The sequence below is a fragment of the Anastrepha ludens genome, chromosome 4, assembly GCF_028408465.1.
Source record: "Anastrepha ludens isolate Willacy chromosome 4, idAnaLude1.1, whole genome shotgun sequence".
Lineage (NCBI taxonomy): Eukaryota > Metazoa > Arthropoda > Insecta > Diptera > Tephritidae > Anastrepha > Anastrepha ludens.
This window is the reverse complement of record NC_071500.1, coordinates 86,190,719-86,217,545: the sequence shown is the minus strand read 5'-3', so window position 1 is coordinate 86,217,545 and position 26,827 is coordinate 86,190,719. Positions and strand designations below refer to the sequence as shown.

At 38.0% G+C, this 26,827-nt stretch overlaps 1 protein-coding gene across 1 annotated transcript in view; it reads left to right on the top strand.

Moving 5' to 3' along the window:
* The first annotated feature begins 665 nt into the window (after positions 1 to 665).
* Positions 666 to 26,827, top strand: part of LOC128860053 (uncharacterized) — a 130,723-nt gene continuing 104,561 nt past the window's right edge. The window contains exon 1 of the mRNA XM_054097281.1: positions 666 to 1,064. The gene's annotated coding sequence lies outside the window, so the exon portion shown is untranslated. The remainder of the gene's footprint in view (positions 1,065 to 26,827) is intronic.

Genomic DNA, 26,827 nt, shown 5'->3' with positions numbered 1-26,827 from the left:
GAATTTTTTAAGTCAAGGATATTGAAGGATAAACTCTTAAAAGAATATTTTTAAAACTTTTCAAGAATGAAATGCAAAAATGAAACCATTTTTGAAGTTCTTTCCGATTATATATCCATTTCATTTTCCAATATGGGTACTAATTGAAACTTTGAATGAAAGGATATTCAGCAGAAATTCTTAAAATTATGTTTTTCATTTTTGTTTTAATTTTTTTCTTCCATATTCTACTAACATTTCATGCCCTATATGGAGCATAGCTGAAGCTTTGAACGAGGGGATATTCAAAGATAAACTTTGCAAGGATATTTTTCGCATATTTTTAAATGCATAAATGTTAAAACAAAACCATTTCTGAATATCTTTCAGCTTCTCCTATCATTTTGTACGCCATATGGGTCCCACCTGAATCTTTGCAGTCCTTTTCAACTTCAAACTTTCACTTTTTCATCATTAAGTACTTGTATCGGATTTCATTCGATTGCTTTCAGTATTGTACAGAATTTTATGTGCATTTAATATTTTATTGTAGTTATTATACAGTTACACTCATTCGTAATATAAAATAACTAAAAATGCAATAAAACAAATAAAATAAAAGCGAGTAATCCTCTCAGTCTGCTAACATTTCTAATTCCTTTAATTTTCTCTGTCTTTTCAGCCAACAAAAACTTTATTTATACTTCTCATACTTTCTTTATTCTCAACAACTTCACACACACAGACACACCTATCATCATTCGTTCACCTGGAAAATACGCACTAATTTTCAAATAGTTGGCAATAAAATCGCTGAATGCGAGGAATGCAATCGCTGCGCACGCCAAATTAGTCCGCATTTTTTCCCTACGCCAGCAATCAACGCTGCTACAACAGCCAGCACTGCATGCGTCTGCCTTCAGCCACCACCACTACATATACTGGTATTACTACCCCCACCACTGCTACTACTACTTGGATTCTTACTTTTATCTACTACTAAAAGTATTTAGTTACCGCGCAACGGAAAGTTGCTCCTTTGCCAAGGACGTTGCGCTTACTGTTTCGCGTGCCACGCTCGTAAAGTGAGTATTTTTTACGATTTTTAATTTCACTTTATTCAACACTCCAACTTTTGCCGCTACCACTTACTTAATATCACCCTCTTTCCCTCCAAGTCTCTTTTTCTCACACTCGTACTTCTTCCTCGTTTAGAAAACTAGAAATGCGTATATTTTAAGTTTAATGAACTGTGTAAAAAACGTAAAGGAATGAAAAGAGTAGTGAAGTAGAAAAAAATGAAAAAATAAGAGAAAAAGAAAACAACGAAAAAAAAAAGAAAATAACTTTGCATTATTAAAAGTTCTTGCCTGGTCAGTGGTGCTGATGAGGGCGCAAACTTTTAATCATTGACATCTCGCTGTGTAGCAAGGCAAAGTTAGGTTCTACCTACATACATACGTACATACATATGTATGAATATATGGGTAGGACGGGGCGAGGCACGTGTAGAGTTGGCTTTTTGATGTATTCCATACACTAAGTATTTAACACAAGTTAATAGTTTTTCTTTGCTTTCTGTCTTAATGCAAGAAAATGGACCGTTTTTTAATTTCGGTCATGAATTTGGTACGACATTTAAAGTTACATTTGGTTGCCAGTTATGAAGTGAAGAAGTTGGAATTAAATTCAAATCTTACAATTCAAACCAGTCCATACATACAAACATACAGTTTTCCGCATACCTTTAAGGTGCTAAATCATCGCTGATTTCACAGGTGCTCACTAATTCTGCGGCATTGGATTGACTAACAAAGTTTAGGTAATTTTCCGATGGCGTTTTTGGTCCGGCCAGTATTTTTACATGCAGAAGAAGCTCGACGTTCTGATGGAAGAATCAAAGAAAGTCGTGCTGAAGAATAATGAGGAAAAAACTGAATCGCTTTAAGTAAATGTTGCGGATCCAAGAAATAGCTTTAGTGTTATGAGTTCCAGCATTCAAAACGCCTAAACCTTCACCTACCTGGGAAATGTAATTTCTACGGACGAAGGTGCAGCAGACGGTATGACAGACTTGCTCACAAATAAGTTGCTGGTTTTTGTCAACAAATGTTTAAGATTGTTGCAGATTTGGTTGCCCAGAATAATGAACAACAGAGAGCTTTGGTTTGGGCAAATTGTAAACCGTTACCCATTCAGACTGAAATAAAGCAGAGGAAGTGGAGGTGGATTGGCCATAGCCTTCGAAAGGATCCCACATAAATATACAGGCAAGCACACGATTGGAAGCCTCAAGGAAGTAGAAGAAAAGGACGCACTAGGTGGACTTGGAAGAGAACTCTCGAGAAAGAACTTAAGGTTGCAGGGAAATCTTTCAAAGAAGTCAAAGTCATCCCGAATGTTCCTGACCATTGGAGGCGATTTGTAGAGGCCCTATGTCGCATCAGGGAGAACAGGAATTAAGAGAGAGTATTTTTACAAGTTGCAGCGGTCTTCAGTCGATTTGTAAATATCGTTTTGTATCTGTATGCTATGCATTCGAATAAAGAGGAACTGTGGGTAATTATTTTGCGAAAAGGAGTTTATAGAGCGATCCATAGAATTACTATGCTACAGGCGGTTATTCTTAAAATATCTGTCGGTTGATCTGTATCTTTTGAACCGACGGATGCTTTATGGGGGATACCTTGGCTTTCGCGATGACGTAAAATTATAAAGACGGCGGGTTAAGTTAGCTAAGGTAGAGGGGGGTTTGAGGTTAGTTGGTTACCCCTAAGGAGTAGGGCTCAATTAAACGTGGCTCTAAGTTTTCGCTATGACACCGTTAACAGGAGGATGGAATGTGGAAGATGGCAAGGATAAGAGGATTACTTGAACCATAGCAAGCTACGGATATGAGATAAGCCGTGTGTCTTTTTCTTCTTCTTGATTGACCGAATAATCGCTTGCGCGATTTTGGCCGAGTTTATCAAAGCGCGTCATCCGTATCTTTCTCGTGTTAACGGCGCCATTTGGACACACCAAGTGAAAGTAAGTCCTTCTTCACCTGATCTTTCCAAAGCAGAGGAGCCCTTTCTCTTCCTCTGCTATCACCAGCTGGTACCACATCGAATTTCATTTGGGAGATATGACCGGGCCAGCGGAGCCGCTGCATCTTTATTCGCTGTGCTATGTCTATGTATATAAGCTGTGTGTTCTAATGTTAAAATTCCATACGTGGCTAATATCCAAATCTGTACAAAATTAAAACCAAGATCTTGAATCTTAGTCTTGAGAAGACAGTACCACCTCTTTATCCTTCAGATAGATAGATAACACTGTCCTGCATCGGTTTTGCGAATAAGATGGGACCTAGTGATCCCGAAGGGAATTTTCGCGCTAAGTACGAATCCGAGTTCAAAAATTTTCCATCACGTCAGGTTTTCGAGAAAAAGGGGGTTGAAACCCCTAAAAATAGCGTATTTGGCCATTTTTCAAAAATTGTGGAGCAGAACCCTAACGTGCTACGATCTTCGTTATTGTCAGTAATTGAAGGTTGAACTTTGCTCTTTGAAATAAGCCCAAACCCAAATTGTTCGCATGCACCCTTAGAGTAGGGGGTGTACTTATGTCTACGGGGGTAGAGAAAAAAATGAACATAGGAACTTATCTACACCCAAGATAAGATATAATGAAAAGTGCAGTGTTCCTAAGGTATTTAGTGTCGCTGATTACAAATCTGAAGTCAAACATTCCATTTAAAAAGAAATAAAAAAATCAAATTCATAAGTACACCCCCTACTCTACTACTCGTAGACATAAGTACACTCCCTACTCTAAGGGTGCATGCGAACAATTTGGGTTTGGGCTTATTTCAAAGAGCAAAGTTCAACCTTCAATTACTTCACGTCAGGGTTCTGCTCCACAATTTTTGAAAAATGGCCAAATACGCTATTTTTAGGGGTTTCAACCCCCTTTTTTTCGAAAACCTGACGTGGTGGAAAATTTTTGAACTCGGATTCGTGCTCAGCGCGAAAATTCCCTTCGGGAGCACTAGGTTACATCTTATTCGCATCAGAAAAATTGAAATTTGCAGGGCAGTGTAATTGGTGATAAATAGTCTTTATTGTATAGTTTTGACCGAGCTCCTTCTCCAATTTGTGGGTTGCTTCTAGCAATCGTTAAAAAAATGGACTGCCTACCCAATTTTATGCCCGCTACGTATGGTGGAGAATTAATTTAATATGAACAGCTTTAAGAGATATACACTCGGAGGTTTACTGTTGCGTGCTGAGGAATGACCTCTTATAGAAAAAACCTTTTTTTCCGTGTCCACAGTTGTCTTCGAAAAATATCCTACCGAATTATAGTCACGCGCCAACCCATTCGGCTAAGCGAGTAGAGATCGAACTTTTTTTAAAGTTCATCCACATTATCGAGAGCTTCTGCTTGGTAAGCCTTAGAAACTCTCTCGGTACCTGTTATGTATGTGTCATGGCTGGAGTGATTATGTGACTGGGCATACTTCTGCTTTCACTCAAAACTCTGCATAACCTTGCGACTCGTTTCTGGACTGTCTCAAGGCCGAAGCCAAGGCAAAAAATGGACTGCCCACCCAATAAGATGTTCAACTATTCAGTTTTTTGTAATGCTCCTGTGATTTGAGCTTGCACTTGAAGGCAAAGTCAGGCATTTCCCCTTTAACTTTCAATTCACTTACGTTTTTGATATAGTGACAAAATAAATAAATAATTAGCGCGCCCACTTCTATTAGTGGTTTGCGTCTTGATGTTGTTCCACACTTTCGACTTCGAAGGGCAAATGGGTTTTGTGAGGAGTTTTTTTCAAAAATACACTCGAAAAACGTTTTCTATTAAATATTTGATGTTCATGCACGGAGATTTGAACCTACGCACTTCCGGCCACGATTGTCGCACAGTTAGTTAAACTTAAAACTAATTTCGGGTGCACCCTTAGTGAGCCTAGGACTATGATTGCCGTCCATAATATCATAATAGATCTTTATATTTTTAAAGTTAGCTGCCCTAGTGAGCAGCCAGTATACTGCTTCTTTACAAGTAGTTACCTCTATTTAGAAGGCACCGCAGTTACCCGACTCTAAACTTAAGCTTTGCTCGCACAATACTCTTCCACTTGCCATTCCATCTACACAGATAGTGCACTCCGTCCATTCTTAAATACCTTGAGGCGAAGTGGGTGGATAAGTATCCGCTGCGACCCTACATGGATGCGCACTGGTCAGTTATCTTGGAGATGGTCTTGATGTTTCTAAGATTCCTAGAGTGCGTGCAGCTTAATCGTGCCTCTCAGTCCAACTGCGTCACGGCAGAAGCAGTTTTGCCTGCAGTGTCTAGTATTATGTCAGACACTTAGTCCCGTCTTCTTCAGTGAATTCCACCTAATGAGATCTCCAAATAATTACATTGGTCAAAGTTTTCCTAATGTCCGTCCGTTAATTTTAGTTCTTAAGTTTTTATGTAAGCTTGTAAATCTAGTACGTAAGTTTGTTACCATTGACTTAAATAAGGAAATATACCAGTAAGTAAATTCATACTCATTCGAAATTTGCATATTCTCCTCAAGGCAGTGTGGAATGAACGCATGTCAAATTTTATGCATAAGCAAACTCTTTAGTATATTTATACTCCAAAAAAACACACATCATTTGATTTATGTTAATATAAACCCTATCAATGAACGTAATCAAAACGAACAACTCCTTTAATGCAAGTATTAAATATCAAAGCACTGCAAAACTAAATTAAGCTCCCTGCATATCCACTCTGCTTTTAACTGTAAATGTCACATTTAAGCCATTGCTATAACGGAAAATTGTCAAAAAATTTGCTGAAATATGTCACAAAAACTCATAACTTTCAAAGGAACAATTGTGAAAGGTAAATAAAAAAAAATGCGTGTGGAGAATGTCGAAAAAACGCCTAAAAGCAGGCTAGCCGAAAGTTAAAATTGAGTGCTCGGCCACCACTCACGTCCACTTTTGGTGGCAGCATTGTGGCACGTTTGTGGCGCATATTACGTACATCATATGTGTATATTTATGCAAGTGCAGTAGTTGCCGGTAGCTGTTATATATGTGCCCATTTGTATTTACAAAAACTGGTGGTTGCAAAACTAGTAAAAGGGGAGCTTATTTAATTTTTTTTATTTTACTATCTCCAGCAAGAGTTTTCGTTAGGTTGCCACATCCTATAGTACTCTTACATCTGTGTATGCATGTATTTTATGTATTCTGTAGGTAGAGTTGTTTCTAAAAATGTCCACTGAAAAACTTTCAAGATTCTGAGAACTTTCATTGTGGAGAGATCGTAATGTTTCAGAATCATCCCTATCTTTATTTCTTTTCTTTGGTGTATTCTTAAGATGCAGTTGTCTCTCAAAAAAGGTCCGCCAAAGATTCTGAGAACTTTGTGAAATATGTCTTCTTGATGTCTTCTGAAGCAAGTTTGTCCATGAAAAACTCATCAAGCATTCTAGTAACTTTCCTAGTATAGATATAGCAATTTTTTGGGTTCACCTCCGTCTTTATATCCTCTCATTGATGTTTTATGAAGGCAAATTTGTCCTTGAAAAAGTCCGCCAAAGATTCTGAGAGCTTTCATGGTAAAGAGATTGTGATTTTTGGGGTCCACCTACATCTTTATTTCCTCTCTTTGATGCCATCTAAAGCATATTTGTTCCGGAAAACCCAAGAAAGAAAAACATTATCCTGCGTTCTGAAGGAAAAGTCCATCCAAGATTCTGAGTTCTTTTATAGCAGAGGGATGATAATTTTTCTGGTTCACCTTGATGGGTTCTGAAGGTACTTTTGTTCCTGAGAAACCCAACCAGAGATTTTGAGAACTTTCCTGGTAGAAAGATAGTAAATCTTTGGGTTCACTTCCATCTTTATTTCTTCTCTTTGCTATGTTCTGAAATACCTTTCTCCATGGAAAAGCCCATGAAAGATTTAAGTAACTTTCCTGATAGAGAGATAGTAATTTTTTGGGTTCACCTACAACCAATTTCCTCTTTTAGGATGGTTTTTGAAGGCAGGTTTGTAACTGAAAAATTCCGTCAAAGATTCTAGGAACTTTCACGATAGAGAGGTGGTAATTTAATCGATTTGCTTCCATCTTTATTTCCTTTGATGTGTTGCCTTTTATTTCTTTTTTATCTGAAGCCAGAATTGTCCCTGAAAAAATCCACGAAAGATTCTAAGAACTTTCGTGGTAGAGAAATATTAGTTCTGTGGGCTTGCATCCATATTTCTTTCCTTTGATGTCTGCTGAACGAAAGTTTGTCCCCGAAAAAGCCCATCAAAGATGCTGAGAACTTTCACGGTAGAGAGGTGGTAATTTTTGGGGCTTAGCTTCATTCTTATTTCCTCGCTTATGATGTTTTTTGAAGATGGTTTGTACCTGGAAAAGACCATCAATGATTCTTAGCTCTTTTATGGTAGAGAGATGGTAATTTTTCGGGTTTTCCTGATCTTTATTTCAATTTTTTGATGTGTTCTGAAAGCAGAGCTCACTGAAGGTTTAGCAGATAGGACTGGTATCCGTCCATTTTTCTCAATAGTTATGACCCTGGTCACCCGTGCCTCTAAATAATTGAAATACCATTTTTATTGGTAGAACTTGGAAAGCTCTGGAAATAAATTCTCAGACTAATTACTCAACATTTATTGAATAATATTTCGCGAAAATCTATTTTTAATGGACTTAAAAATATTCAGGAATTCATATCTTTTTCGGTCCATTATACCTCAAAACCCCCCTGGACTCATTCTTGCGTATGCATAACACATACCACACATGCATACAACTTACATAACGATGTAAAGGCGCGTCAGATAACACTTTTTTCAATTTTTTGTAAGTTATTTTTATTTTGTGTTTCGGCAGGATATGAATATGTTGCATGCAAGTTGGTGGAGTATCCATATCGGCGTGATGTAAAAAAATGCTCGTAAATGGCGTTTTTTGTTTTGCGTTGGTTGCCTTTCTGTGTGCGTATGTTCGTAAATGTTTACTGGTCGTTTTTGAAATTACTCAATTTTTGAGTGCTTGGGTTGCATTTTGTTTTCTTTATACAGTCATACATATACGAGTATCCAGTACGTGAGTTGCCTTTGCTATGTTTTCATAATGTTAACTGCTTTATTTTACAGTTAATTTTTTAATTGCTTGAGTTTTTACTTTGTTTGTTAGTTTTTCCATTTCAAATGTTCGTTTACTGTTCCATTAATGTGCGTTTTTGACCTGCTTCTAAAATTAGCATTTTCGTATGCCGCTCCTCATATTGTCTATATAATTTTTATTTTACCTTTCGCTGCCTCAATTTCGAAAGGGATCTGGATGTATACGATTATATGTAAGAGTAGTTAGGTTGGAATTGGGGGATGAAAGTCAGGCAGTGGATGACCGGGGCTCAACTGATATACATATGTATGTAGAGAGAACTTCTAGACGTGTCAACTTTGTTTCAGGGGAGATTTTGAAGATGAAGAATCAAACAAAAAAAGTGTGGATGTAGTTTCAGGCCCCTTTATTCACTCCAAAAGTAGTAAGAATAGCTACATATTCTCCGAATTTCGAACAGATACCTCTATCCGCAAACTAGAGTGTGAGGGTCGTACTAGGGTAATCTTTCCAAATAGGTAGCATTGGATCGAGGGAAAAATCTGCACCGAAGCTTGCACTTCTGTCTTCATTGACGGTTCCAAGATGGAATCGGGAGTCAGAGCAGGGGTTTTCTCTAAATCAGCCAATTTATCTATCTCCTTTAATCTCCCGTATACTGGTAGTGTTTTTCAAGCAGAAGTCTTTGCGATCCTGCAGGCATGCAAAATGCTTGAAGAATGTGGGAACGAGTGAGATATTAACAGATTTTCCGGTAGCTAAACCACGGTCAAGGCTTTGACAACACCTTGGTGCAGATACAAACTAGTCAACTCCTGTAAGGAGGAGATCAAATCTCTTGATTGTTCAGGTAAAATTTCTCTAATCTGGGTTCCAGGACAGAGGAACATAGAGGGAAATGAAATAGCTGATGAACTTGCCAGGAAGGGGACTGAATTGGCCAAAGAAATCTCCTACCCGGGTATCGGCTTCCCCCTTACAGTTGTTAAAGAAGATTTGCACAAATTATTTCTTAGGAAAGCGCAGAAAAGATGGATCTCCATTTCTTCATGTGCTATTTCGAATCCCTGTGGCCCCAGTACACTTCGGAGGACTCAGATAGTTCCTTGGACTCCGCGCCATTCATACACGCGGAAAAGCTAGGGTTACCATTTCACCCCCATTGCAGAAGTTGTGGGGACCCTTCAGAGAAGGAGACTGTATGTGTCCGGGTTTGGCAAGTAGGCGATTAAGATCACTGGGTGCTCCTTTCTTCGACAGTCTGGGGCAGTGCCCCCCCCCCTAAATCCCATCAATCTTCTCCATTTTATCAACAGATTTGTCTGGCTGTAGGTATCTAACTGTTGGAGTTCTCATAATTGTATCAATACGATACTTTAGTGTTATTTGAGGAGTGCCAGACAGGCACCTCAACCATTTCACCTACCTACTTAGCTACACATCTCCCGGATAAGGTAGCCTACAGGCGGCTAAGCGAGAGTTTGTTCATTGGTTCATTCTGTTCGCTTATCAAGCCCTATCGATGGTATTATCGAAAAGAGCAAATTAAAAAATGGACGTTATTAATGTGGCTTAAGACTTGATAAATCCGTCAACGGCTGGATTTTAACAATACTTCAAATTCCATAAAATACCATAAAAAAAACTAATCGTCGAAAAACACTTTTTCGTCGACTTTACAGCCACTTTCGATTGCACGAAGAGAAGCTGCGTATATGTCGTCCTGTCTAAATCTCAAAATATTTTGAAATGTATCGGCCGACGTAGCTCAACGGGTTGGTGTGTGACAGCAGTTCGGAAGCGCATATGTTCGAAGCTCCGGACACGCACTTTATTCCCTTAGAGTTTTTTCCGAGTTTAACAAAGCGCACTAATCGTTTCTTTCTCGCGGTAACCGCCGCCAGTTCTTCATCTGATCTTTCCTCCTTGTTTAATGTATGATACATCGTCATTTCTGCGTTCCCTACCAAACCCATTGGCTTTGTTTCTTTATCCAGCTTAGAAAAGCGGAAATAACGGCGCGATTTTAATGCCGATAATGTCAGAAACAGTGGTCTCTTCTTTTTCCGGAGCGATTAAGATCTGTGGTTCGCACAATATTTTGCAGCATTAGTTTAACACGACAGAGGGTCATCCTATTTGAAACCTCGTTTGGTATCAAACGGCTCAGAGAGGAAGCTCCTGCCGTCCCTAACGGCATACAATTGTTTTTAGAGTACATTGAAGTTTTTCTTTTGGTCGCAAGTTGATCTAAATTAAGTAAAAAAAATCTACATTTACCGTTAACATAGCCTTCAAGGGTCTATAACACAATTTAATGGCGCATATTTTTGTAAAATCTTTTAATCGAATATTTCTTACCCGTGTGGGTCATTATGACCCTTATTTTTTAAAATTTAATAAATATTGTATATTCAAATTTTATGATGCATATTTTTGTAAAACTTTTTAACCCAATATTTTGTACCTGTGTGGGTAATTCTTACCCTTATTTTTAAAAGTTAGAAAAATATTATATATTAAAATTTAATTACACATATTTTTGTTAAACTTTTTAACACAATACTTCTTACCACTATGGGTCGTTTTGACCCTTATATTTAAAATTTGAAACATTTTCTATTTTAAAATTTAGGGCACATATTTTTGTAAAACCTTTAAACACAATATATCTTAACTCTCTGGGTCATGTCGACCTTTGTTTTTAAAAATTTGAAAAATATTATGTACTAAAATTGTATGACGCATATTTCTGTAAAACCTTTTAACCCCATATTCCTTACCCGCGTGGGTCATTTTGACCCTTATTTTTAAAATTTGATTAATATTAAATTCGTAAAAAAATTGTATGAAATGAAATGTTGGAAAAAAAAAAAGGCAATTTATAGGCTCCTTGGAGGATTAATATGCTCCGCAAAATTATGCTCGCGAATTATGCTTTCAATAGATGGCTGCTCTGAGGAACACTGTGTGTAGGACAACAGACTGCACCTTTAACTTGCTTCTAGCACCTGTTTCTATTTCTTTGGCGTTTTCTAGTTCTCTTTTCTGCTTTTATGTGCCCTCTGATACCACATTTTGTCAAATTTTTGAAGCTAACCTCTCCACAATAAGAACTTTTGCATTTTTGCTTGTTTAGAAAATCTGTATACCCCAGGCATGCCATTGTTCGGGTTTTTCAAACCCTTCAGCTTTTATGGCTTAAACATTCCCTCGCGAATGTTGTGCTTCGTTTTTGGTTGCACTTTTTTTCATTTTCACCCTTTTGGTTTCTATACCTTTGCAAAATAAACTTCCAAAAAAATGCTGCTGTATGTCTACCAATTTTTTTTGTTTTCGCTCGAAAACTTTACTTGATGTTGCCATTTCCACTTAACATGAAGTTGCTATTCGGCCGTTTCAGCCAGTGCTACGCTGAATTTTTCCGTTTGTCAGCTTGCTCAACCGTGGAACTGCTATTTTTCCTGTATTTGTCTCTCGCATTTGTCGCATTCATCCTGTTTTCCAAATACCAGAGCTGTTGTTGCAAACAAAGAACGAAAAAAAATGCACTGCACTTTGTCTGGTACCCGCGCGCCTTCTACGCTCCTTTACTACGCTTGACATTGCTTCAATATTTATCGCCATTTTGTGGCCCTGTGGATCTCTCTATTGCGCTTGCAGGACGTACTTGTATTTAGTTATGCGCTCGGACACAGCTGGACTCTGCGCATTCGCTTTTGCCTTTGGATTTGCATGCCTTTCAACTACAAATTGCACTGACATGCACACATATACACATACATCACATACACAGGACATTGCCATGGGTAGAAAATGCTTAAGTTTTTTTCGTTTATTTGCGTTTGAGTTTTTACTGAAAAATACTTACCAATATTTTCCAAAGTCCCGATATTGGGTTACATTGCGAATATGAGAATGATAAATGAGCCGAGGGTGGCGGTTGGCGGATGGCTTGATGGTTCGATGGCTCGCGGGCAATGCCACGCTCGTATCTCTGCTCTAACGGCTAGTGTTGCAAGCTAACCGCAGTGTTTGTCTTTGAATGTTGTTCGAGTGCCCTGATAAATACACGCACACACACCCACACAAATACATGCATCGCTTTAAAAATATGAATAAATATGTAAGTGAATGCCGCTTGTTTATGTTTATTTGCGAATTTTCAAAGTTTTGTTGGTTTAAGTATTTGAGTTTTGCGTCTATGTGTTCTTGTCCATATGTATGTGTTTACTCAGAAATATGCATGCACCTAAGTATGCGAGAGTGTGACTTTGTGGGAAGTGTCAATATTTGCTAGTCGATTTACATTCTCAACGCTTCTTTACATATTATTCCACATTTGTAAATCCAGCGAGGGCAAGCAAAAACAAAAAAATATACATATGTATATTTTTCATAAATAGACAGAATTTCCGAGAATGAAATTCATAAATGAAATTGAAGTGCAAATGAAAAATTAGCGCTGATGATAGGTGAGAAATTTTCAGCACTCACAGCTGGCCTAACGCAAATAAAATAAATAACTTGAAAGAAGGACATAAAAAATGAAAGAAAAACAAAAAAAGACGGACGAGCGAAAATCTCATTTGTCCGAATGTCAAATCACACAAATTATTTCCATTTTTTCGCTTCAAGACAAGCAGAAAAAATTTGTAAGAAAAAAATGCAAAAAAATAATTGGCCTTCTCGTGAAAGCGAAATATGGCATTGCAAGTGTGTGAGTATGAAAAGCTGGGAACAGTTACAGTGAGTGGGAAGAGAATTGAGTGGTACGTGGGTGCTAAAAGCAGAAAATAACCAACATTCAATCTGGAAATTCGGCACCTACACACAAACACGCACACCCAAAGTGGCTTAAGCCATTGACAAAAGTGATGTGTGTGTGCATGTATGTGAGTGAGTGCAAATGCGCAGAAAGCATTAAATATTTTTTGCACAATGTTTTTCTCATTTATTTTCCATTTTCCTTTTCTGATTTGGGCCTGGATTTTATTTGTTTTTCGTTGAAAATTTTAACGATTCCCAAACAATATTGCAGAGAGCTGGAAAAATGCTATGATTTTCGGAAGAAAATTGCGCAAAATTGGGTAAAATTGGCAACTGACAACAAAACCAATATCAATACATTACAACAACAATATACTGGCACACCACATACATACATACACATGTACGTATATGCAATATAAAGGCGCGCAGATATGAATAAAAACAATACCAGCAAACAATGGCTGCTTTCGACTGCCCACCGTGGTAGCTTCAGCGTCTTTGGCAGCCTGACCATCCGCTTATAACCACGCTTTGCCTGCTTTCGCCCTTAATACGTCCTGTGTCGCGTGTGCTGTGCGCCAGCCGTCGCCGCCTTTCCAAAGGTATTGTCATGTTTACAGCGCAATTATTTTCACGGTGTTGCAGTGATATGGATGGGCACAAGCAACAGCAACAGCAGCGCCAACAATAATGGCTCGGTGACGTCGCAAAAGGGCTGCGATATGGTAGACCGGCTTCTGATAGCTCTGGGCGTAAGCTTGAAAGATAGTTGGTTCTTTGCGGCATACAAGAAATAAATGTGTACAAAAATTGGCAATTCTCGCATGCGGCCAGCGTGGGTGAGGGTAATGTGCTGGGGGTGTGTGGCGTGATAGGTACAATTTCTGTGCTCGTAAATTGTTTTCAAATACAAGTAATACACCGTTACTGAACAGCAGCGAGGGGTGATGGTTTTGTGCTTGTGTGCTGGGTTGCCAGTTTGATTGAAAATTTATTAAATTGCTTGGCACTGCACAGATCGCGTGGGATTTACTTCATTATAGTGCTCAAGCGGCTGCTATTTGCGGTACGTAAGGAATCTGCGTGGGATTACAGTGTAGCGTCAAAGTTATATTTACAATATGGGCTGATAAATGCTTTGTATTTCACTGTTACCCAAAGCACTATTGACAGGTTTATTAAGCAGCGTTTACGGCGAAGATAGATCATCAATAATGACTACGTTGCACCGCAGTTTGCGCTTTTTGAGAAATCAATTCCAGTCTAACTCATTTGAAGCCGCTCACTGACTAGCACACTTTTGCTGCATGAGTTACTTGTATTTCCAACCCTCTGGCCTTTGTGGCAGTTGATGTTTATGCCATTTCTTTTATATATTTTAAATGAGGCAGGCGGTTGGAGCGTGACTACCACGCAGTAGAACTCAAGTTCGGTGGTACCCACCAAATCTGTTTCTAATAGCCGTCGCCCCACGGCATATAATAGCAAGCCTCCAAGTATATTTCGCCATAAAAAAGCTCCTCATAACAAAAAAAGAAACATCTGCCGTTTGGAAGCGGCATAAAACTGTAAGTCTCTCCATTGGAAAAACATCAAACGCACACCACAAATAACAGAAGAAGCTCATTTACACACCCAACAAACGTGGTTTTAAAGTATCTCGGCATAAGACTAGATTCCTAATGTATGGTGCCGAAGCTTGGACGATGATAATATCCGATAAAGATCCAGTGCGTCCGAACGGAAAGGAACGATCCAACTCTGAAAGTATTCGATGCGGTACCAACTAGCTGTAGATGACGAAGAGGAAGACCTCCTCTGCGTCGGAATGATTAGGTGGAGGCAGACTTGGCTTCACTTCAATTGCGCAACTGGCGACGGTTAGCATGAGAAAGAAACGGCTGGGGCGCTTTGTTAAACTTGGCCGAAGCGCGTAAGCAGTCGCGATAATCAAGAAGAAGAAGAAGACATAAGGCTGAGACCATGACGTAACTTTCTAGTCACAAATAAAACACTCAGCAGAGAAAGCTCTAAGATGGCATCCCTACTCAGTAGACTAATGGCAAACATTGGAGGATGAACCCAAAGGAAACGGGGAAATAACGATGGCTACCACGCTTTCTGTTTTCTTATATGGAGCTGAAATGTGGGCAAATGCGCTAAAGACAAATCACCCGTGTAAGGTCCTCACATCGGTACAACGAACGAAAGCTCTAAAAATTGTGTCTGCCCACCGCACAGCATCAGGATCAGCTTTTCAAGCGATAAGCGGTTCAATACTAGTTCAATTGGCTAACTCGGGATGTGTTCAGTAATGCAGATCCAAAATCGATGAAATCTGCGAAAATGGGTAGGCTACTATTTACTGGATACCAGGACACTAAGGAATAGAAGAAAACTCGCGACGACTTCCATTAAAAATTAATATACAAAAAATAATAATTCGTCTAAGAAACCAGCACTGGTAATAAATGTACCCTAGAATACACCTGTGAAATTTTTTATAGATAAGCCAGCACTACCTTACCTGACCTAAAGAACGAGGAGATAGAAGATACCAAACATGGAAAAATAAAGGATGAAACGCTAAGACTAAGGTTATGGCAATACCGCTAAAGAAATAAAACACGCGGCAGATGGACGACTCGGCTAATAAAAGATGTCGCCACATGGAACAGTAGGAATTTCGGTGAAGTAAAGTTTTATGCAACCCAAACGTTTTCAGGGCCGGGGTATTACCAGAAATATCTGCTCAAAATAGGGAAAAGCAGACACCCCGTGACGCAGCCGAAGTTGACGCTGAACACACCTTTTTCCAATGCACGCGTTGGAAAGAAAAACGCCGAACGTTGGAGAATGCAGTCTGTCATATAAAGGCGATAAGAGGGTGGTGATAAGAGAGCGAGGAAACGCGGAAAAACAGTAGTGGATTCGCGGAGAAAACTCTGCCTGAAAAAGCGGGACCTGGACGCAGGCACACAAGCATAGATCGCGTAATGAGAAAGATGGAATTCCACGCTGAAGTAATACGAAAGCGGTTCCAGGGTGGGCGACGTTTCCAAACGAGGTGAAGTTTTTTAGTCCCTGACATATGGTTGCTGCGTCCGCAGCTTTGATTATGCATTAGACATATTAAGCCTCCTCATCCGTGAAAAAACATCAACTAAGACTTCCTGTCACGAGCTACTTGTACTCCCAGTACTACTCTGAAGTTTATATTTCGTTTGCTGTTGGTTTGAGTACTAAGCTCTGCAATCGTTACTGTATCCATAAAGTCTATCAGTAGTTGTAACTATTTTGGACCATCTTCTGAATGCTTATTTTCTTCAGTTGAAAACTTTTTTGCAAGTGTGGACCATTCCTATCTATTCCAACGCCGAGATACTTGAGTTGATTGCGGGAGACCATCGCAAGCTTTTAACGATGACTTCCGGCTTCTGACCAGCCAGTTTGTTTCCAATGTAGCTGCGATGTCGTCGGAAAATGTCTTCTTCTTCCTAATTGGCGCGATAACCGCTTACCCGATTTTGGCCAAGTTTAACAAAGCGCGCCAGTCGTTTCTTTCTCGTGGAGCCGGTTGGACACACCAAGTGAAGTCAAGTCCTTCTCCACCTGGTCTTTCCAACGCAAAGGAGGCCTTCCTCTTTCTCTACAACCACCAGCTGGTACGGCATCGAATACTTTCAGAGCCGCAGCGTTTGTATCCATTTGGCTGACATGACCCAGCCAACGTAGCTGCTGGATCTTTATTCGCTGCGCTATGTCTATGTCGTTGTAAAGCTCATACAGCTCATCGTTCCATCGCCTGCGATATTCGCCGTTGCTAACGTGCAAAAGTCGAAAACTCTTATGCAGAATCTCTCTCTCTGAAATACTCCACGCGTCGCTTCATCGGATGTTGTCATCGTCCAAGCTTTTGCGCCATACGTTAGGACGGGCATGATGAGTCTCTTGTAGAGTGTTAGTTTTGTTCGTCGAGAGAGGATTTTACTGCTCAGTTGCCTATTTAGTCCAAAGTAGCACTTGTTGGCAAGAGAGATTTTACGTTGGATTTCAAGGCTGGCATTGTTATCGGTGTTAATGCTGGTTCCTAAGTATACGAAGTCCTTTACAACATCGAAATCATAACTGTCAACAGTGACGTGGGTGCCGATACGCGATCCAATCTCTTTGCCTCTTTATCCAGTTTAGAGAAGGCAGAACTAACCGCGTCGGCGAATCTGGTAGAGAACTAAAATACTGAGCTCCAGGGAATTCTGCAGTTACTACATTTTTGCTTGTTCCTGCGCCTGTGTGGTATTCTGTTAATCGATTTTCGTTATTAGAATATTAAATCTTTAGATTGAAATCCATAAATTTATCCCCACCCTGCGGGGATGAGGGCATTTCTCAGCGGAAAGTCCCTACCGTTTGCTCGATCGAGTGACTCTATTTAAGTTTGTACTGAAATAGTCTATAAACTGATCTTTGAAGGTTTGGACGGCAGTCTATCATCACTATGTATTATTGTTCTGGGGATATCTTCTCTATCTACAAAGAATTTATTCGGAAACTTGTGAGCTTTGATCTCAAATTTGAAATAATTCTGGGGAAAAAGGATAATCTCATGAAGCGCTTTGCCAAAAATATATCAAATTTCGGTGTAACTGATCGAAGTTATGTAAGTCTTATTTGCAACTTTATTTATTGTATTTTTATTCTCTTACCCTTCCTTAGTTTCTGATGCCTTTTACACTTTATGATCAGTGCGGAATTGGTTTCCATACCGATTTTGTACCTAAAAATCTCAAACTCTGTACCAGATTAATTATTTATTGGGTTGCCTCACAATCTACTTCCTTTTTTGTTCTTGTTTTTTTGTTTTTTCGTTTTGCCAAGACAAGGCTTTTGACAAAATGAATGGCTAGCGGAACTAAATTGAGCCCAAATGCCATGAAGACAATCTGGCAAGTCTCATTTTTATGGTTTCCTGTGGGAGCATCAGCAGCACATACGGCAAGCAGGTCGGAGTGTTTATTGGATTTTGCTGCTCGTAAATTGCTTATGTGTAGTGGATAGAATGAGGTTGAAGACAATTGTCGGCAACAACAACCATGTCAAAGAACAATAAAGTAAAATTTACAATGGCAAACAAAAAAAAAAACGAATGTATTGTATGTTTTGTACATTAAAAGCATTCGCCAATTTACCACGCGCCAATCGACGCTGGATAATCGATACCAACCGAGAAATATGTGCCCAGTAGGGGAAAGATTTATTTATTCCAAAGTTCAACGTTTTTTCTAGTAGATAATTGTTTGAAAATATTCTTGATATGATGGAAGAAGGCTCCGAAAAATAAATTTATATTCATTACTACCCAATGAGTTTTAGGACGCCGTACCGACGTAGCTAAGGTCCTATTTGCGGAGCTCGCACGAAAGTTGCTCTGGGTACTTTGTACACGTTTCGTTTTTGCACCAACCTTGCCTTAGCCGAGTGAGATAGTTCAAGACAATTTGAACTTAAACACACCATTTTTATAATATTAATTCCACAGTTCTCACTATGAATGGCTTTTAACTATCGGGAAACCATCGATAGGTTTCAATACATATTATTTGCAGCATTCCATAGGTGTTTAGTTTGAATTATTTGCTAATATGCATTCTCGTGTCTACCAAGAGATCCTCTAATTGTGGCTTAGTAGACAAACTCTGTTAATTAGCACCACTTTTGTTAAGTAAAACAAAAAAGAAACCCTAGGAATTGCTTTGCCAAATTGAACCACAAGTTTCCGGAATATTTTTAGAAAATTCAAAATACAATTTTATTTCGCAAAAGTGATAATATCGCCTTCAAAGTACTCCCCACCAACTGCAGCACACTTAAGTCAGTGTTCGATCCAGTTCTCGAAATATTTCTGGAACTCTATTTCCGGTATAGTCAGGGCTGTTAAAACGCGTTCCCCGTCGTGGTTTTTTGACTCGATCAAACAGAAAAATATAGCAGCGAGCTATATCAGGAGAATTTGATGGCGTGTATTCGTTTCAGTCTCGATCAACCAACACGGATACTGAAGGCAGGCACTGTGCGACGGTGCAAAATCCACGAGTTTTTCCTCACAAATCCTTCCTTTTTTGGCTAGTTGCTTCACGTAAACGTCGCATCACGCCCAATAATAGTAATAATTAACTGCCAGATCTTTTGGTAAAAATTCCTGCTGTACAATATGGTTATAATCCATAAAAACCGTGAACATCGCTTTCTTTTTTGACTGAAAACGATGTGGTTTTTTGGTCTTGGTTCATTCGGAGCTCTCCACTCACTCGACTGATGCCTGGATTGAGTGTCGTACTCATAAACCCACGTCTCGTCTCCAGTAATGTTTGATAATGCGTTTGATGAAACTTGGGTCGGATTAAGAAATAGGAATGGTGTCTTTAGCGATCCCTTTTTCGCATGAAATTCAGGTCCTTGGGTACCAACTTTGCAGCAACACGGCGCAAGCCCAAATTATTAACTACAATGCCCTGAACGGATCCATAAGCAATGTTTGAGTAATCTGCCAGCTCTCTGATGGTTAATTTGCGGTAATTGATCAACTTGTCTTTCACTTTATTGCAGTTTTCATCAGTTTTCGATGTCGACGGTCTGCCTCTGCGTCTGTCATCCTCGATGGGCTCACGATCTCTTCGGAAGCGTTCATGACACTCGTCAATGGCTGTTTTTCTTAGAGTACTATTACTGAAGTAGTTTCTCAAAATTTTTTTCGCACCTTTGAATCCATTTTTAACCGAAAATTTAATACAAATTCGTTGTTGCAAATTTAAATCCATTTTTAAAACTGTTGAAAATCGAAAACACATGCAGAGGTAGATTCATTCAATTCTTACAAATGTTAAGCAAATGGCGATACAATTTTGGTAAGAACTTTAATCACAGATGTGACAACCTAACAAAAAAAATCAATCTAACTCAAATTAGTTGACTTAGAGCGTTACGTGGCGGTCGTTCTGAGAACTTTTTGATCAAGGTAGTATTTGCATTTATTAATCGAACGCGCAGTTTATGTTTTAAGCAGGGTACGGTAATTTCGGGGGTGTTCGCCAAAAACGGGTACAATATTAGGGACATACTCCAGGTTACTAACCCAATGGTTGCTGGATACTTACTTTTATGATGATCCGTCAAGTAACTGGCCTATGCAGTTAAGCCGGCAACGATTAAAATCTTGGCCTGAATGCCGTTTCTGCTGAATGTCACTTCGCATACTAAGAAATTTTCCAGTATATCATAATTAAGATCTTACTGTGCTCAGTCTTAATGTTGATAATGATGGTTTAATAGCCGTTCCTAACATAGAGAATAGACGTTGACTAAGGAGTCGCCCACTTTTAGATTTATTTTTCGCTTTTGGGTTTATTTATACCATGCTCTTGCATGGTGAGGCGACACTTATTTTATGCAAGGCGGTGTCGACTCGTCTATGTTATAGAAACCTCTTCGGAATAGCTAGCTTTTATACTGCTCATTGTCGGGGATCGCTTATTTGCTAGAACTTATTTGTTAGAACCTGCTACTACAGACCGTCCACGGTAGGTTAGAGCTCAGATAAGTCGTCCGAACCTCGTATATAAGACGGTATGGAGACAGCTATTTGTTGAAAAATATGTACATGTAAACTCCAAATGGCATAAGACCTATTCACCAGAAATTTGTAAAATTTATTAATATTTTTGTGTTTTATTTAAAAAAGTTCTACATTTTTAAAAATACACTACTTCACTTGCATGAAAACGAAAAATAAGAACTCGAACTAGTTGTGACACCAGAAGGGTAGTTGTTCGGGACCATCACATTACTCTGCAGGCTTGCATTGCATACATGCGTGTTGAATATTTGCTAAATACCTCAAAACCTCGTAACTTCAACGGATAGCCAAAGTGGCAGCGATAGGGATACAAAAGACACTTGGACAACTGTTGCCAGGACTAAAGGGACAATGTGGTCGACCAACTGAAGAAGCAGACAAAGTAGTGAATAGCGAGTGAGGAAACTGGAATGTCTTTCGTGATGAAAAATGCAGCGCCAACTGTCCATAAACCACCCCATTATACGATACAAACACAACAACAGCAGCAACAACAAACGCGAATAAAATAAACAAGGCAAACAAGCAATGAACGAAAATGCAACAAGAGCAATAACAATAAATATAACTTTGGTCTTGCCTGAATGATTGACTGACTGAGTGACTGGCAATTACAATAACAAGTACTACATACAGCGGGCGACACATGAGTAAACATCAACATTTGGATAGTTTTGGCTATTTTTAGTTTTCTTCGTTTTTTGAATTTCATTATTTTTTATAAAATTATAGCTTAATATCGAACAAAAACCACATAACACCAAGTTTGAATAAAAAAAATTTAAAAAATCCACAAATCATTCATCAAAATTCCACTATTTTCAATTAGAATTTCTAGACCGATTTTTGGTATGCAGTTTTATAGCTTATTAAACTTTTCTATGTTATTTTTTTCCCTGGCGGTATTCCGTTTCTCCCTGGCGGTGTGTTTTCTTCATATAAAAATGCAAGACATGTGGAGAATGAAATTTTTGTAATTTTTATTTATATAGTTTTTACTACACAATGAGCTTTGTTTTTATATAAAAATAATGAACATTACAAAAAAAAAAAACACAGAAAAGTAGTCTACTCTCGTCACAAAGTTTTTGTGCTACCTTTTTGTCGCGCGGTGTAGTATAACCGACTATTCGACTCGGAGCATTAAACCGAAGCAGCCGAACCAAATTGCGCCAAGAGCAGTAACGCTTTAGCCGCTGGGGTCTGTTGTCTGTGTGCGGCTAGTGCTAAGCGGCGAGAGGACATGGCGGCGAAGGAAATTGAAAAGAATTCAAAGTGATGGGATGGACGAAGGAGTGACGCGTGCGCGAAAGTGAATTAAATCGCATGACAGCAAAATTGCAATCGTGAAATTGTAAAGCATAAAAAGCATAAAGGGATAACAAAGATAGCGGAAAAAATAACGCCGGAAATCAAGTGAGGATAAAAGGGAATCGATGGAACAAGTAAGCGAGAGACGATTGAAAATATACAAAAATAAAAATATACAAGTAAATAAATTGCAATAATTTCTGCTTTGTCACTGAGATTGCTGACAATTTTTGTGGTCAAAGCAAAGGACAAAAAAAGAAATATTAGCGGGACAACAGCGCCCAACACAGAGGGAACAAAGAATAGCAATTGGGAAAAGGCAAAACAATTACTTTCTGGCTTTGGCAATTTCGAGCATTCAACCAAGCAACGAGTTATTCATTGACTCGCGGGGACACACAATATTTATTTAACACAACCACTTGTGCGTCTGAAATGGCCAACAAAGCGAACGCATAACGAACATGGAAGGAAATGAAGAACAGCAATAAAACCAAACCAAAAAAAGAAAATTAAAAAAAAAAAACAAAGCCATAAATGAAGAGAAAAGAGCACGCACGATTGAGAAAAAATCGAATGCACGAATGGTCGCATGATTGAGTGGCTGAATTGCGGTGTCAATCCCCTCGCAGCTAGCGCGTTAAAACACCCGTCACTCGTCGCTTTCGCGTCCCGCGTCTCGCGTGCTTGTACAAACCGCAATGAAAGGCATGCGAGCTCGAAAATTTCACGTAATCAAAATCGGTGCTATTTGAAATTTGGGGTTTCACATCGCATTCGTTCGCCTTTTGTTTGGCTCGTTACCCTTTTTTGCGGTAGTCCACATGCTACGTGGACAATCATTAATTTGGCACAACAAAACCGCCCAACGGCGGTACATGTCTGCGCCACAACCGCCACCTGCTCCTTCACACCGCGCACACCTACGCACACATTTATTCCTCAAACTCGAAATGCTTTTCGCAGCAATTGTAAATTCGTTCATTATTTGCAACCCTTTTTTGCCTTAGCGCTCTGGCCCCTCGCACAGTGTAACGCCGCCAAATAAGCTGGAGTCAAAAATAGTAGATATGCTCTGATATCGTTGAAACTTTTGCAGTTACTTTATTTGCACTTAGGAAAAACGAAATTGAAATTCATTAAAAATTTACGAGCTACCACGCCCATTCCTCTTGTGGGCGGGGATGTTAAATTTTAACATAGTTTGATCAAATTCGGTTTACACATTGGTTTTACCTAGAAAAATTTAAATCTGAAAGATGGCATAGATTGGTTTATTGCTACGCCCATCACCCAGTGTATATTTGTGGAGCCACTTTCGTAGTAGGTTTTGAAAGTTAATGCAATTCATACGAAGGTGCCACTTTATAAATTTTGTTAAGAAGTAAAAGTAAAAATATATTTAAATATATTTTTTGTTTGTAATATCCACCCCCGTACTTGTCAAACTGCATACAAAGTTTCACAAATAATGGCATACAATTTTTAATTTCTCTACCGAAATGTTGGTGCCTTTTGCTTATTTTTTCAGTGATTTTATTTTAAGTAACGGCACTTGTGTACTATCCAACAGAGGAAAACAAAAATAAAGTATCTTTTAGGAAATACGTCAAGCTTTCAGAAATAAAAAAATTATACAAAAAAATAACAAACTGTAAGAACAAACAAAAAACTACGAATTTACTTTTATTTTATAAAGGGTGATTTTTAAAGAGCTATAGGAAAGTTTTTCAAGACAACACACGTAAAATTCAGAAAAATGCATGACATTTTTATTTAAATCGATAGTAGAGTCCATATAATTTAATGTTTGAAGATTATTTCATGCAAATGTTGACCGCGACTGCGCTTCAAATGGTCCATCCGCTTAGTCCAATTTTGGCATACTCTTTCCAATGTTTCGGCCGGTATCTCACATATAAATGCTTTAATGTTGTCTGCCAATGCGTTAATTGAAGCAGGCTTGTCTGAATAGACATGAGCTTTAACATAGGCCCTCAAAAAATAATCTAAAAGCGTTATATCGCACGATCTGGGTGGCCAATTGACAGGTCCCGAACGTGAAATAAAATGTTCACCGAACTCGCCTCTCAACAAGTCCATTGTTACGCGTGCTGTGTGGAATGTGGGACCGTCTTGCTGAAACCACATGTCATGCAAGTTAAGCTCTTACATTTTGGGCAAAACAAAGTTGGACACATTTCACGGTAGCGCTCACCATTCACAGTTACGTTACGATTCGCATCATCTTTGAAGAAATACGGTCCAATGATACCTCCAGCCCATAAACCGCACCAAACTCTGACCTTTTCTGTATACATTGGTAGTTCTTGCAACTGTTCTGGTTGATCTTCACTCCAAAATTGACAATTCTGCTTATTTACGTACCCATTGATCCAAAAATGAGCTTCGTCGCTGAGCACAATTTTTCGATAAAAAAAGTGGATCTTAAACTTTCTTAACAGAACACGCATTTTTTTTAATAAAATTCAATGATTTGCAAGCTTTGTTCGTTTCTAAGACGATTCGTGGTTAAATTACAGACCAAACTGAAGATGTTTGACAGTGAAACAAAACACGAAACGTGCGTCGGCTGTTTAAACCAACTGTTTAAAAAGATAATAGCTAAAAAATCACCCGTTATTTACAATTTAAAATTTTATTTATTTTAAAAATATGTAATTTTTTTCCGACGGATGTCATTTAATTTAATTTCTTAACTTTAGATACCTTAAAATGTAAGTAATTAATACAAAATAGCAATAAATGTTTTTTGTTTACTCGTAAATTTGAGTTATTTAGAAGGCATTCCCATAAAATTTTCTTTTAAATTTAAGTATCAACCCCTTAGCTATGTGTTCCCACTCACAACACTGTACGCCCCTTGCACAGTAGCTGGGTGTGAGGCAGTGCTGTTATTTGGCGGCTCTGGATGTTGTGTTTCTTGTTTTTGTTGCTATTGTTTTTGTTGCTATTGTTTTTGTTGCTATTGTTGTTGTCGGGCTGCCGACAGCCGATTTGCTGCTTACTTTTCCTGTTTGCTACCTTAATTTTGTTTTTCGCCAGTTAAATATTGCGCCAGGTTGTTTAGGTGGTAAAGTTACGGCAAATTTGGTATTCGGCGATGACTAATGTCCCGTTGTTGTTGCCTTAGCTGTTTGCGTTTGTTTTCAGATTTGAACAGCATTAATGAGTGTTGGTTATTTGGCGATACAGAGGACGCACATGTGTTGCACTGGGAGAATTTCAAATACGAAATGGGGTCGATTTGATTTATTGATTTGAGATGGCGTTGAGTTCACCATTTTTCCTTGTTAATTGAAAATATAAGTAATTTAAAGAATTTGTTATACCTTTTGGGAAAAATGTGTATTATTAAAAATTTATATTATTACCTACAGGTATGAATACCAGTACGGAAAGATTTATTTGAGCATTGGCTACTGAGTCCATCAGTACTAAAATCAAGCCTAAACAAAGTCGGGCTTATTGTGATACAGCAAATGTTTAAATTGCATGCTTCTTATCAAACGAAGCTTCTTAATAAATAGGAAATAGAACACAATTATATATATATTATTTTTTATTAATAATTAAATACTTGAATTATTTTGAACGAAAGGGAATACGGTTTCAATTCCGTAACCTGTTGAGTTTAGTTTGTTATTAAAAATGGGCCATGTGCATATCCAGGCAACAGGAACAACCATAAAGAAGCCATCGAGAGGTATCGGAAGAGTTTTTTTTTGTACTTCCATGGAAGTCTTTTGAAGACAGATATGGTAGATAGACTAGAAGAGCACGACATTTCCTGTTAAGTCGATATTTTCTGCAATAGCCGAATGATAGGAAAATGTAGGCAAAGTAGATGAAAAATTGGCATTAAGATTTACTCATCTTACGAGACTTGAATATTATAATCATCGGTTAAGAAAAATAATTGGTAAAAATTAAATTAAATTAATTAAATAGGATAAAATAATTTTAATATTCAAATAAAGGGGTAATACCATCATCTTGGCATGCAAATTAGGCGGTTAAAAATATTTTTTTTTTTTGAAAATACCGACAAAAAAGTTTTTCACAATTATTTTTATTGTTATTTATTTTATTTTTGCTTTACATACAAGCAATAAACTTCAAAACACAATATTACAAAAACAAAAATTTAAATATCGGGGATATATGACTCCGCGCGGGGCAGTATTTTTAGGATACTCTTCGTAGTGCGCATTCGACCGATTTTTTTTAACAGAAACAATTAAATGAAGACCTCTTTTTAAAGTTTGATAAATTATATACAGAGTTACCTAGCCAGTGTAGAAAAAGAAAGAAACTTCCATACGACACATTAAACTTTTTTTGTTAGAAAAATGGAAAAGAATTTAATTTTAAAAATGAATTGAACTTCTTTGGTTTCACTATTCGGAAAATCCTATGTCCCTCTGTGTAAAAAAAATTAAAAAAAATGTTCTTATTTGTGCCAAAAATAAGTAAAAAGATTTGTAAAAAAAAATTGTCAAACGTATAAAAATTCCCAAATTTTTTTAAATTAGTTAATCAAAAGTCCTATATCACTTGGTAGAACATATTTTAGAAAATATTGTGTTACAATACAATATTGTGTTTACAATAGTAAAAAAAAAATTGTAAATGTTTTTTAAATAATCAATTAATCAAGTTTCAAAAAAGTATTATTTTTAAATTAATCACTATGTAGAAAATATTTAGTTTAATAGTTTAGTTTAATATTTTCTACAAATTAAAAAAAACGAATTTAATTCACAAATCGAGAAAGTTCCGATGTCCCTTCATGGAGAATATTTTTAAGAAAAGCGGTTTTTTGATACAAAAAAAGTTTTTAAATGTTTTTTTAAATTAGACTCTAACTGCTCTATGTGGAATATATTTTTGTTAAGAAATGTATAACAATTTCTATCAATATTTGGAATTAACTACTTACTCAAAAACAACTGTCATCTGTGTAAAA